Here is a 12,090-nt window from a genome sequence, read left to right as displayed (position 1 = left end):
AATTGCTCTGAGACATGACAGTTAAAAAATACTAACTTTGGGTAGGAAGAAAAATGAAAATGTAAGTGACATGCTTAGGTGTTACTTCAATATCAAATTGATCTTCAAATTGCAGCCGTATGCGTGTTTCCAGTGGAGTCGCTGAGATCCAAATGCAATCAGCGTGCGGGAGTTAATTATCAGGGTGGTTGGGAGAGGTCACATACCCAGCAGAATCAGCTTCATGGATGTAGACAGCCCCACAGGCTGTCAGCAAACACAGTTAAATCAATCTACGCTCTGGTGAAGGAGATGCACTCAATGGACACAAATCATCTTTTAAACTCAACTTCTCTGTAATTTGTCTCAATTTCCTTTCATCTGTTATGATCCTCATTTTCTTTTCCAGCAAACGAATTCTCAATTTGCTATCGAGGGAGCTACCAGGAGTGACATTTTTTAATTTGCCAGACCATCTATCTATTCTCATTGGAAATTTCATTCTTTCTTAAAGCCAACCAAATGATTATGGCGCATGGTGCATGGGGCAGAACATCACAGAAGCGTGAATAAATATCCACCACTTCAATAAGCATGTAAGTATGCCAGCAGTTACAGCTTCCCACTGAGTGTTCACTGCAGCAGGATGATGCAGAGCTATGATCCTGGTGTATTCAAAAGACTAAGCAGATGTATCTTTGCACAACTCTGGAGGCATTCATTCATTACATCTCTTCAGGATTTAGATGCATTTGAGAAACAAGATCAATGGCATGAGACAATTTATTAGCCATGTTTTGCCAGACGATAAAGGAGCTTTTTAATATTGCTTTTCTAGAAAAACAAAGTATTATCAAAAAATACTCTTCTATTTTCAATAAATATTCTTTGGCATTTTCAACAAACAAACCAGACAGGAGTAAATGTACTTACAATGCCAATGAAATTAACCTGTCTAATCACTTAGCCACACAGATATTTGATCTGCTCAACTCTAGCAACATTATGTCCACTGTCACTCATCCACTTACAGTCACATCCTGAATTCTGTCAATACTTCCAATCCCCCATCTCTGAAACTCTAAATTGCAAATCCCTTTGATGAGCTCCAACTCCCTTGCTTTGTGTCTTTCCTTCAAACTTCCCTTGCAAAATACCAACTCTGTGGCTGTGTTCAATTCAAGCCATTCATTCATGGAAAGTGATGCCCCTGCAAATATATGTTCTCCCATCTCAACACCGCCGAGCAATTCACCCATTACTTTTCATATCAACTATGACAGCCATTTGGAACTTTACTCCCTAAACCCTTGACTTTCTCCATTTCCTCTTGATTCTAAGCACATTACATTAGGCTCTATTTTACAAAGAAAGTGAAACAATTACATGATAATCCCTTCCATTTGTTACTCCTGATTTGTTACTAACCTCAATAAATTCATCTGCATTTCTACACTCTATTTTTCCCTCTGTATATTATCTTCCTGTATCTCTGGATCAAGTTCCCATCCTATTTTCTCCTCCGGGATCTTGCCCTATTTAATCTCTCTCTCTCTCTGTCCATCTCTCTCTCTCTCTTTTCACCCTTCTTTCTTCAATTCTATGAAAGCACTCATGTTCTCTCACCTCACAGTTATATGCCCAAAGAACTTTTTAAGTTCTTACTTTATATCCACAGCATTTAACACAGTTGATCACACTGTCCTTCTTGACATTTTTGTCCCTTGGCTTCTGTGACACCAAGCTCTTCTCCTCCTTTTACTCCTTGCATCATTCTTCCTCTGGCTCTTGGGCGCCTCTCTCCAGGGCTTCCCTGACATTGCTGGAGGCCCTCAGGAATCTCCTGTAGGCCTTTCATCTCACTCTGAATAATTGCTGTCATACATCCTCATGACTTAAACGATAAGCAGTCTGTTGATTATTCCTGTATTTACAGATTCAGTCTAGACCCCTGTTCTGACCTCCAGACTTATATTCTGGCCACTTACTGGGCATCTCCAGTGGAGGTAATTCAGAGGTTTCAAACTGAACATGTCTCAAATGAGCACTCTCATTTGCTCATCTTCCAGAGTTCCATACCAGAGTCTGCTGACGACAGCGGCAGCCCCTCTTCCTACGGACACTCCGTATCCACCTTACTGCCTTATTTTTCTCCTTGATACCTTTCACCATATGACATATTACATATTTTACTTATTTATTGTCTGAGTCTTAACACTAGAATTAGGCTCCATGAGGACATGGATTTTGTTTGTTTACTGCTATATCCCTGGGACCTAATACAGTATCTGTCCCATGGAAAGTTCTTAATAAATGTCTGTGGGATGAATGGATCCACTCAGCCAAAATCCCAACAACTGCTTCTAAGGCTTCTCCCATCCCTTCCCTCCTGCCTCACATCCAGCTGACCTCCAAATTCATTCCATCCCATACTGATAATTCTTTGATATGCCCTCTCTCCTACTTTCTTACTGGCATTGCCTTAGTGCAGGGAGTAATATTTTTTCCTAAGTTACGCTTTCATCTGGTCTCTCTCTCTTTAGTCTTCCCTGCCTCCAATGTTTTCAGTGTTGCAGCCACATTAGTGTTTTTAATCTGATCACACTGTTCAGGCTTTGGTGTAAAATCTTCCAATGCCTCCCACTACCTTTTGGTGAACACGTAACTAACTTATGGTGGCATCCATGGCCCTGAGCACAGTGATTCCTGCCTGCTTCATCACTATTATGTTTACCTCTTTTGGACTCTATTTTAAAGCAGTGGTGAATTCTTTCAAATTATTGAATATGACTTGTAACATTGAGACTTTCTATGCACTCACATCTGTTTATCACTGATTGGCAAATCTCTTCATCTACTTCCTCTGGAGCCCTCTCTGATGTCCTGAGCTGAAGTAGGTGTTTCTGTTCCATACATTCCTCTTTCTAGCACTGATTATACCATATACCATGTGTTTTTTGTTGTTTTTTTTTTTTTTTTTTTTTTTTGAGACAAGGTCTTGCTCTGTCACCCAGGGTGTGCAATGGTATGATCATGGCTCACTGCCGCCTCAATTGCCTGGGCTCAAGTGATCCTCCCAACCTGCCCAACTTAGCTTACTGAGTAGCTGGGACCACAGAAGTGCACCACCATGCCCAGCTACTTTAAAATTTTTTTGGTAGAGACGAGGTCTTTCTGTGCTGCACAGGTTAGTCTCAAACTCCTAAGCTTAAGTGATCCTCCTGCCTTGGCTTCCCAAAGTGCTGGGATTATAGGCATGAACCACTCTGCCCAGCCCTACATTGTTCTAATTGCACTCTTGCTTGTCTGTCTCCTGTACAACGCTGTGAACTCCTTGCCAGAACTTGGTAGTTTTCGTGATGTGAAACACTTTGTAAATGTTTGATTAATTAATTAATAGATGAGATTAATCAGGTGAGAATAAAAGGCATCTACCACAGGATCCTAGAAATCTCAATCAACCACAGCAAAAGAGTGTCTCTGGAGAAAAATGGTACAAAACTAGGTGATTCAATATCGAAAGATGTTCACAAAAGGACCTATGTTACAGGCTGAGAAATAGGAGTGGCATGGAAATAGATAAGGTGGGAAGATAGCCAGATAGATGTGGGAAGTAGAAGGTTGGCTATAGTTATGGAATATAGTTGAGTTGGTAAGTAGAGAGAAATAAGAGTGATGCTATTGCTTCAGGTTGCCAACAATAGGTTGTGAAATCAAAAGACTTTTGTTTAAGTCTGATGTCAACTACAGTCATAATAACCTTCAAGAAAGACAGGGAGAAAGCAATGGCCATAACCATACTTGCATGAACAGTGAGTCCATAAAGAAACAGAAGAGGTGCAATGTCAAATATACCCTTAGTGTATCTCTCAGTGTATCTGAATTACCATTAAATGTTGACTTTAAAAATTTAAATCAAGACTGAGTCTATTGGCTGGGCACAGTGGCTCACTCCAGTAATCCCAGCACTTTGGGAGGCAGAGGCAGGTGGCTCACCTGAGCTCAGGAGTTCAAGACTAGTCTGGGCAACATGGTGAAACCCCATCTCTACCAAAAATGCAAAAATTAGCTGGGTGTGATGATACATACCTGTAATCCCAGCTTCTAGGGAGGCTGAGTAAGGGCAATCACTTGAGCCTGGGAGGCGGAGGTTGCAGTGAGCTGAGATCCCACCACTGCACTCTAGCCTGGGTGACAGAGCAAGACCTGTCTCAAGAAAGAAAAAAAGACTGAGTCTGTCATAAATAAAAATAGAAAAGTAGAGTTCTGTAGGATGGTCTGATGTCTACTCACTAGACTCAAGACACTGCTACTCTCGAAATGCTTTGGTACCAGGTGAAAACCTTCCCATTTGTGACTCAACTGCAGAGCTCAGCATGGAGAGAGAGAGGGATGAGAAAGTCCCAGCCTAGAAACCCATAGTGCAGGTGCCCAGAGAGTTGCATTAAAGCTCCCTCCTTGTGCCAGAGCTCTGTGCACTAGGAAGTGACCAAAGCCCCTTCCCTGGTGTTTTGGACCTTACTCCAGCTATTTTATTATTTCTGTGTGTCATTTCGTAAACACTCTTACTCATTTATTTTACCAAAATGAAGAAATGATATTGACTTTAAATCTCATACAATGTGCAATAAAACATATGATTTCATTGAGATATATATTTTTTTTAGGAACCTGGGATACAAGTCATAGGATCATTTTGAAATCTGTATTATCTAACTTCTGGTGGGACAAAAGCAAAAATTTATCATATTTTATTTATTTATTTATTTTTCAATTAAACAGTACTAAAAAGTAAATGTCACCAAAGTCAAATCATTACAGTAGAATTAAATGCAATTATAATCAAGTGTAATTAAGTACAATAAATTAAGTAAAGATCTTAGATAACATATAATTCAATCAGTAATAACAGAATCAAAAGATTATGTGTTCTTTTAAAAACAACATACACATTATTACAAAATAAGGCAAATGTAATTCTTATAATGTTTCTATAACTAGATTTAACTTACAATTATACATCTTATAATGGAAAGGTCTAAGGAATTTCAGGGATCAAGAAGAATAGTTTATCTTATACTCATGGAAAATTTCACTTTGATCACTAATTAGATATGTGGCCTCGGAAAAGTCCAAGCCTCATTTTACTTATTTTTAAAATGGAAATAATGATGCTTTACTTGAAAAGTAGTCACGATGAGATATTGAATGTATCAAACACAATAAGTACTTGAGAGTAGGCATTCTTATGAATTCTATTACTGTTAGTTCAGAAAAGAAAACTTTATATGTTTTTTCTCAAATCTGTTTAATCAAGGAAGATCAAGCAATTGCAGGAAAAGTAGGTATAATTCTCAGTGAAAATACTCACCTAAACTCTTTGCCTCATATTTGATCTTAAATCCTTGCCCTTCATTACTAGGATCAGAAATAAACTGAACAAACATTTGATTATCCGAGGTGAACAGAGTTGATGAAGCATGACTGCCACAAAAATGACCAATCCCTCCACAGGCTCCAAAGAGTAGAGAATAGGTATCAGGACCATTTCTCAGCTGGAAAGACAAATGAAAATTGCATCAACTCTTTTACATTGCAAAAGGAGGAGTACGTAATTCTTATCCATGTATGTCCCAGGAGAGAAAAATTATCATTTTGTTTTCTGAATGAAGTATATGGAAAACGTAATTAGAAAGGGCAGCAAGCAAGACCTACCACCAAGTAATCCCCCTGGTTGCCAGAAGAATCTCCATTTGGAATTTGGAAAGGCTGTTCAAAATGAACAGCAATGGTCAGGCCACTTTGGACCAGGACGTGCCAAGAACAGTTGAGGTTGGATGGATAGGTCTCCGGATACTTGGGGGATGTGATGATCCCTTGTCTGCATGCAAATATTTACTGCAGCCTTCCCACAAAGAAACAAAGGTGGGTTACTTAAATAGGATTGGCAACTGGATTTTAATGCTTTCTTAGTTTTCTTGGGGGGTTTTAAAAGTGTAGGCAATAAAAATGCTTGAAAATATAGCCAGAGCGTAGGAAAAGATCAGTAGTATAACAAGTATGTATTGAGCACGTGCTGTTGGCTACTCAGTTTGTGGTGGGTGTTGAGATATGGGATATAGAGGTAGGTAATGAAGACAAATTACCTGTTTCATAAAGATTTCTTTATAGATGGGGAAGACATACAATAAACAAATACATAATATGTGAGATGGTGATAAATTCTATAAAGAAAAATGAATGGGAGGAGGGAGAAGGGTACTTTATTGAGAGAGTTAAGTTAGAAAAGCCACATCATTGGAGTAACATCTTAGCAGAGACATTAATGAAATAAAGAATCAAGCCAGATGGTTATGTGGGAGAAAACATTCCAGTTCAGAAAACAGTTAGTGTAAAGGCTTGATGTGGTAGACGTACATCATGGAAGTCAGAATGGATGAGGCAGAATGAGAGATTCCAAAGGTAGCATGTCTAGGTCATGCAGGAAACTGAAAAGACTTAGAATTCTGAATAAGAAGAAGAAGAAAAAGGGTTTGGGGCATCAGAATGGCATGATCTCACTTATGTTTGAAAATATCACTCTATGTGTAGTCCTTAGACTGTAAGGAGTGGAGGGCAGGGAAGGGCAGGAGCAGAGTGTCCAATAAAAAGGGGACTGCCTGAGGCCAAGGAGAGATGATAGGCACAAGGGCTAGGCTGGTAGCAACAGAAATGGAGAGGCGTGGTTGCAATCTAGATACATTGTGAGGGTACAGCCAGAGTGATTTGTTGATGGTTAAGTGTGAGACAAACAGAAAAGTCAAAAATAACATCAAGATTTTTGACTTAAATAATGAGAAAAATGTACTTTCCATTTGCTAACATTGTGAGGAGTATAGAATTGGGGGCGGGGGTGACATGGAAAAGGGTGGGAATAAAGTGTTCAGTTTTCAAAGGTTAAATTTTTTTGTTATCAATTATCTATCTATCTAATTGGGGTACAAGTGGTTTTTGGTTGCATGGATGAATTGCATACTGGTGAAGCCTGAGATTTTAGTGCACTTGTTACCTGACTAGTATACATTACACCCAATATGTAGTTTTTTATCCCTCATACCCCACCCATCCTCTCTGCTTATGAGTCTCCAAAGTCCATTATATCACAGGTTTAGTTTGAAATACATTCTATACAAGGAGCTGCCAAATACACACACACACACACACACATATCTATATACACACACAAACTCATAGATACGCATACATATTTGTGTATATTATATACATATATATACACACACATATATATGCACACATATAAATCAATTACAATGGTTCTACCCTCACTATATACATACATATGTATACATGTATGTATGTATGATGAGCTGCCATACATATTAATATATACATGATTAATTCTCCAGTCGTCAGGGACTGGAAGCTCATCAGCAAGGAAGGGTAGACAGCTCACAGAGCTAGTTAAATTGCAGAGGTGAAAATTTATCTTAGGTCTACTTGCAAAGCCCATGCTCTTACGCCACTATGCAGCCTGCCTCTCTTGAGCATGAGGAACACAATTTATCGTCAGTTGCTCCCTACTTTATAAAAGGTATATATAAGCATGCAGGAAATATTAGATTAATTTTTAATGTTAGATTGAGAATCTACTTTAAAATTATGTTTTTCAGTTAAAAACATGGGAGTCTTTCACTCCTCCATGGACTACTTTGTTATCTTTCATTTAGTTTGGATTTAAGGCTATTACTGGACATCACGTGTCAAGTTTGAAAAGTCTCAATCATACTGCGCAAGATGGCATCCCATATATGGTGCCTGTTTTTCACTCATCAAGTTCATATTTCAAGAGCAACAAACTCTTTCTGCCAACCCTCAAATGGATGACTTTAACCAAGTGATTTATAAGGATCAATGATGATGTTTTGCTCCTTCGATGAGTTATGGATATGAGCGGTGCTCTAGTTCCAGCCCTCAGCTAGGCTGAAAAAATGCTTTAAAGCTCTGTCTCATGCATTCCATGGACATACCTCCTCTGGAGTGACGATGCCCCACCCAGAGACCAGAAGCAGGACACTTTTGTACGACTTGGCTACAGTGCTTTGGTTCAGGACTCAGCATTGACATAAGGGGAGCCAGCCATCCAGAGCCTGGGCAGAGACCCATGTCCTCTGACTTGCCTTGCGTCCTGGTGCCCAAAAATATTAGGAAGAGAGAAAGAGAGAGGAAGTCAGACGAGATGGGATAACATGGGATTAAAAAAATATTTAAACTCATTACTCTTGTGAAAGGATTCATTGAAGCCTGCCCTAGTTACACTGGAGTCTGAGATGAAGCGGATGAACATGTACTCTCTCGTAGACTGGATGGCCCCAGGGATTTCTCTGCCAGAGAACTGCTAGCTACTGGGCCAAGTCATTATCTTCTACGTTGAAAGACAGGAAAAAGCATGAAAATAAGTCTTGAGAATCTACTCTACCATCATTTGCAACTTAGCCAAAGTAGCTCACATATTTTTTTCAGAACATCAGGATTCATAGGAGACAATGGGATTTTCAAAAAGAAGGACCTCTCAGGGGTGGTATCATTCTGGCTCCAGCTTGCAGTGGTGCTGCCTGCCCTTTTCTTACACCCTGTCTTCTTCTTCTTCTTTTTATTTTTCTTGAGATGGAGTCTCCCTCTGTTGCCCAGCTTGCCCAGGCTGGTCTCGAACTCCAGAGAACCCACCTCGGCCTCCCAAAGCGCTAGCAAGAGGTGACAACGTGCTAGCAACCCTGGCTCACTCTTGGCGCCTCCTCCGTCTCGGCGTCCCCTCTGGCCCCGCTCTAGGAGCCCTTCAGCCCGCCGCTGCGCTGTGGGGGCCCCTCTCTGGGGCTGGCCGAGACCAGAGCCGGCTCCCTCTGCTCGCGGGGAGGTGTGGAGGGAGAGGCGCGGGAGGGAGCCCGGGCTGCGCGCGGCTCTCGCGGCCCAGCGCGGGCTCCCCGGTGGGTGCCGGCTCCGCAAGACCCACACTCAGTGCGGCCAGCCAGCACCTGCTGGACTTGATCGAAGGCTGAATCCCATGCGTGGACCGCCGTTCCCTCTTCGCGGGATCCTTGGCCACGATACATACCAGGTCTCCGTCTCTTCCGCGCTTTCCTTGTTTTCCTCTTGATTGTCTGGGATGAGCTCCCTCTGGCGGATGGTGCTAGGTACTGCAAAGTCCCCAAGCAAGTGCCAGTGAGAGGTGAAGACAGCTGGGCTTCTCCAACAGGTGGGGACTTGGAGAACTTTTGTGTCTAGCTAAAGGATTGTAAACGCACCAATCAGCACTCTATGTCTAGCTAAAGGTTTGTAAACACACCACTCAGCACTCTATCAAAACGGACCAATCAGCTCTCTGCAAAATGGACCAATCAGTAGGATGTGGGTGGGGCCAGATAACGGACTAAAAGAAGGCCACCCGAGCCAGCTGTGGCAACCTGATGAGGTCCTCTTCTAAGCAGTGGTGGCTTTGTTCTTTTGCTCTTCACAGTAAATCTTGCTGTTGCTGACTCTGAGTCTGCGCCCCCTTTGAGAACTGTAACACTCACTGTGAAGGTCTGCAGATACACTCCTGAAGCCGGCAAGACAACGAACCCATCAGCAGGAAAGAACAACTCCAGAGGGAAGGAACAAACAACTCCCCAGGCACAACCTTTATAAACTGTAGCACTCACCATGAAGGTCTTCGGTTTCACTCCTGAACTCAGCAAGACCACGAACCCACCAGAAGGAAGAAACTCTGGACACGTCTGAACATCTGAAAGAACAAACTCCGGACACACTATTTTTAAGAACTGTAACGCTCATCGCGAGGGTCCTCAGCTTCATTCTTTAAGTCAGCGAGACTAAGAACCCACCAACTGCGGACACACTAGGATTCCAGACATGAGCCACTACCTGTCCTGAGACCTCAGTATTTTTCTTTTTAATACTTTAAGTTCTAGGGTACATGAGCACAATGTGCAGGTTTGTTACATATGTATACATGTGCCATGTTGGTGTGCTGCACCCATCAACTCATCATTTACATTAAGTATATCTCCTAATGCTATCCCTTCCCCTACTGCCTCCCCACAATAGGCCCCAGTGTGTGACGTTCCCCTTCCTGTGTCCAAGTGATCTCATTGTTCAGTTCTCACCTGTGAGTGAGACCATGTGGTGTTTGGTTTTCTGTTCTTGAGACAGTTTGCTGAGAATGATGGTTTCCAGCTGCATCCATGTCCCTACAAAGGATACAAACTCATCCTTTTTTATGGCTGCATAGTATTCCATGGTGTATATGTGCCACATTTTCTTAATCTAGTCTGTCACTGGTGGACATTTGGTTGGTTCCAAGTCTTTGCTATTGTGAATAGTGCCGCAACAAACATACGTGTGCATGTGTCTTTAGAGTAGCATGATTTATAATCATTTGGGTATATACCCAGTAATGGGATGGCTTGGTCAAATGGTATTTCTAGTTCTAGATCCTTGAGGAATCACCACACTGTTTTCCACAATTATTGAACTAGTTTACAGTCCCACCAACAGTGTAAAAGTGTTCCTATTTCTCCACATCCTCTGCAGCACCTGTTGTTTCCTGACTTTTTAATGATTGCCATTCTAACTTGTGTGAGATGGTATCTCATTGTGGTTTTGATTTGCATTTCTCTGATGACGAGTGATGAGCATTTTTTCATGTGTCTGTTGGCTGTATAAATCTTCTTTTGAGAAGTGTCTGTTCATATCCTTTGCGCACTTTTTGATGGGGTTGTTTTTTTCTGGTAAATTTGTTTGAGTTCTTTGTAGATTCTGGATATTAGCCCTTTGTCAGATGAGTAGATTGCAAAAAACTTCTCCCATTCTGTAGGTTGCCTGTTCACTCTGATGGTAGTTTTTTTTTTGCTGTGCAAAAGCTCTTTAGTTTAATTATATCCCATTTGTCAATTTTGGCTTTTGTGCCTTTGCTTTTGGTGTTTTAGACATGAAGTCCTTGCCCATGCCTATGTCTTGAATGGTATTACCTAGGTTTTCTTCTAGGGTTTTTATGGTTTTAGGTCTAACATTTACGTCTCTAATCCATCTTGAATTAATAATCGTATAAGGAGTAAGGAAAGGATCCAGTTTCAGCTTTCTACTTATGGCTAGCCAATTTTCCCAGCACCATTATTAAATAGGGAATCCTTTCCCCATTTCTTGTTTTTGTCAGGTTTGTCAACCATCAGATGGCTGTAGATGTGTGATATTATTTCGACCTCAGTATTTTTTAAGGAGCACATCTGAGTTCTTCCACACTGGCCACTTACACATTGCACAGGGTTAGAATCTGGGTTATAACATTCAATGCATTGAATAGCATTTAATCTGTAAATTTGGAGGAGAAGTATGGCCATTTTAGCAATATTGATTTTTCCTATCTGTGAGCATGGAATGTTCTCTTCATTTGATAGGGTGGAGGGTGGCAGAAGGGAGAGGAGCAGAAATCTCTGGCAATTGGGCATATGTTGCTATTTTTGGAGCTTTAGTGAGTGACCTCCTGACATCCTCCCATGGGAGGATCTGTTGACCCAGGGACCCAGAACCAGTGCAACCCAAGACCAGTGGGTGAAGTCGAAGAAGTGTCCGCCCGATGGCATCTTATCTATCCTCAGCTTGTAGACCGTGGCCACCCCCCTGCCCCCATTCTCTTTGTTCTCAGCCCCACCAACCAAAATGTACCTGTTCCAGAATCCTTTTTCTTGAGGTCCTGTTCTGTGCTAAGTGGAAGCTAGCTAACACGCTAATTCTTCCACAGTATATTTTTAAATGGAACCACTGCAAGCGTGAGAACTTCAGAATGGTGGTAGGCTGTGGAGAAAATAAGACGGGGGAATGTAAGTCTGTCACTTTCCAACTCCTAATTAGCCCATGTTTGCGGCTGATCCTGAAAAAGGTTTCTTTTGCTATTGATGATAGAATGTCTATTAAACAGAATTGATGTAATAGCAAAATATTATACATAGATTTTCAGTTGATGCACTCTCTCCTAAATAACTTGGTATGTGTGTACATGTGAGTATGTGTGCAGGATGTTAGAGAAGATACACTAAGAAGTGTGATACTTAGGTACAT

The 12,090-nt window shown here is 41.3% G+C and overlaps 1 long non-coding RNA gene across 1 annotated transcript; it reads right to left on the bottom strand.

Moving 5' to 3' along the window:
- Positions 1-205: 205 nt before the first annotated feature.
- LOC117082716 lies at positions 206-8,270 on the bottom strand. Its single transcript, XR_004436753.1, has 4 exons — positions 8,257-8,270; positions 5,695-5,884; positions 5,351-5,534; positions 206-246 (listed from the first exon to the last, which is right to left on the bottom strand). It is a non-coding gene; the product is annotated as an uncharacterized LOC117082716 (long non-coding RNA).
- Between the last annotated feature and the right edge of the window lie 3,820 nt (positions 8,271-12,090).

Source organism: Trachypithecus francoisi, unplaced genomic scaffold (assembly GCF_009764315.1).
Source record: "Trachypithecus francoisi isolate TF-2019V2 unplaced genomic scaffold, Tfra_2.0 Contig00264, whole genome shotgun sequence".
NCBI lineage: Eukaryota > Metazoa > Chordata > Mammalia > Primates > Cercopithecidae > Trachypithecus > Trachypithecus francoisi.
The sequence above is the reverse complement of the archived record's forward strand: the minus strand, read 5'-3'. Positions and strand labels throughout refer to the sequence as shown.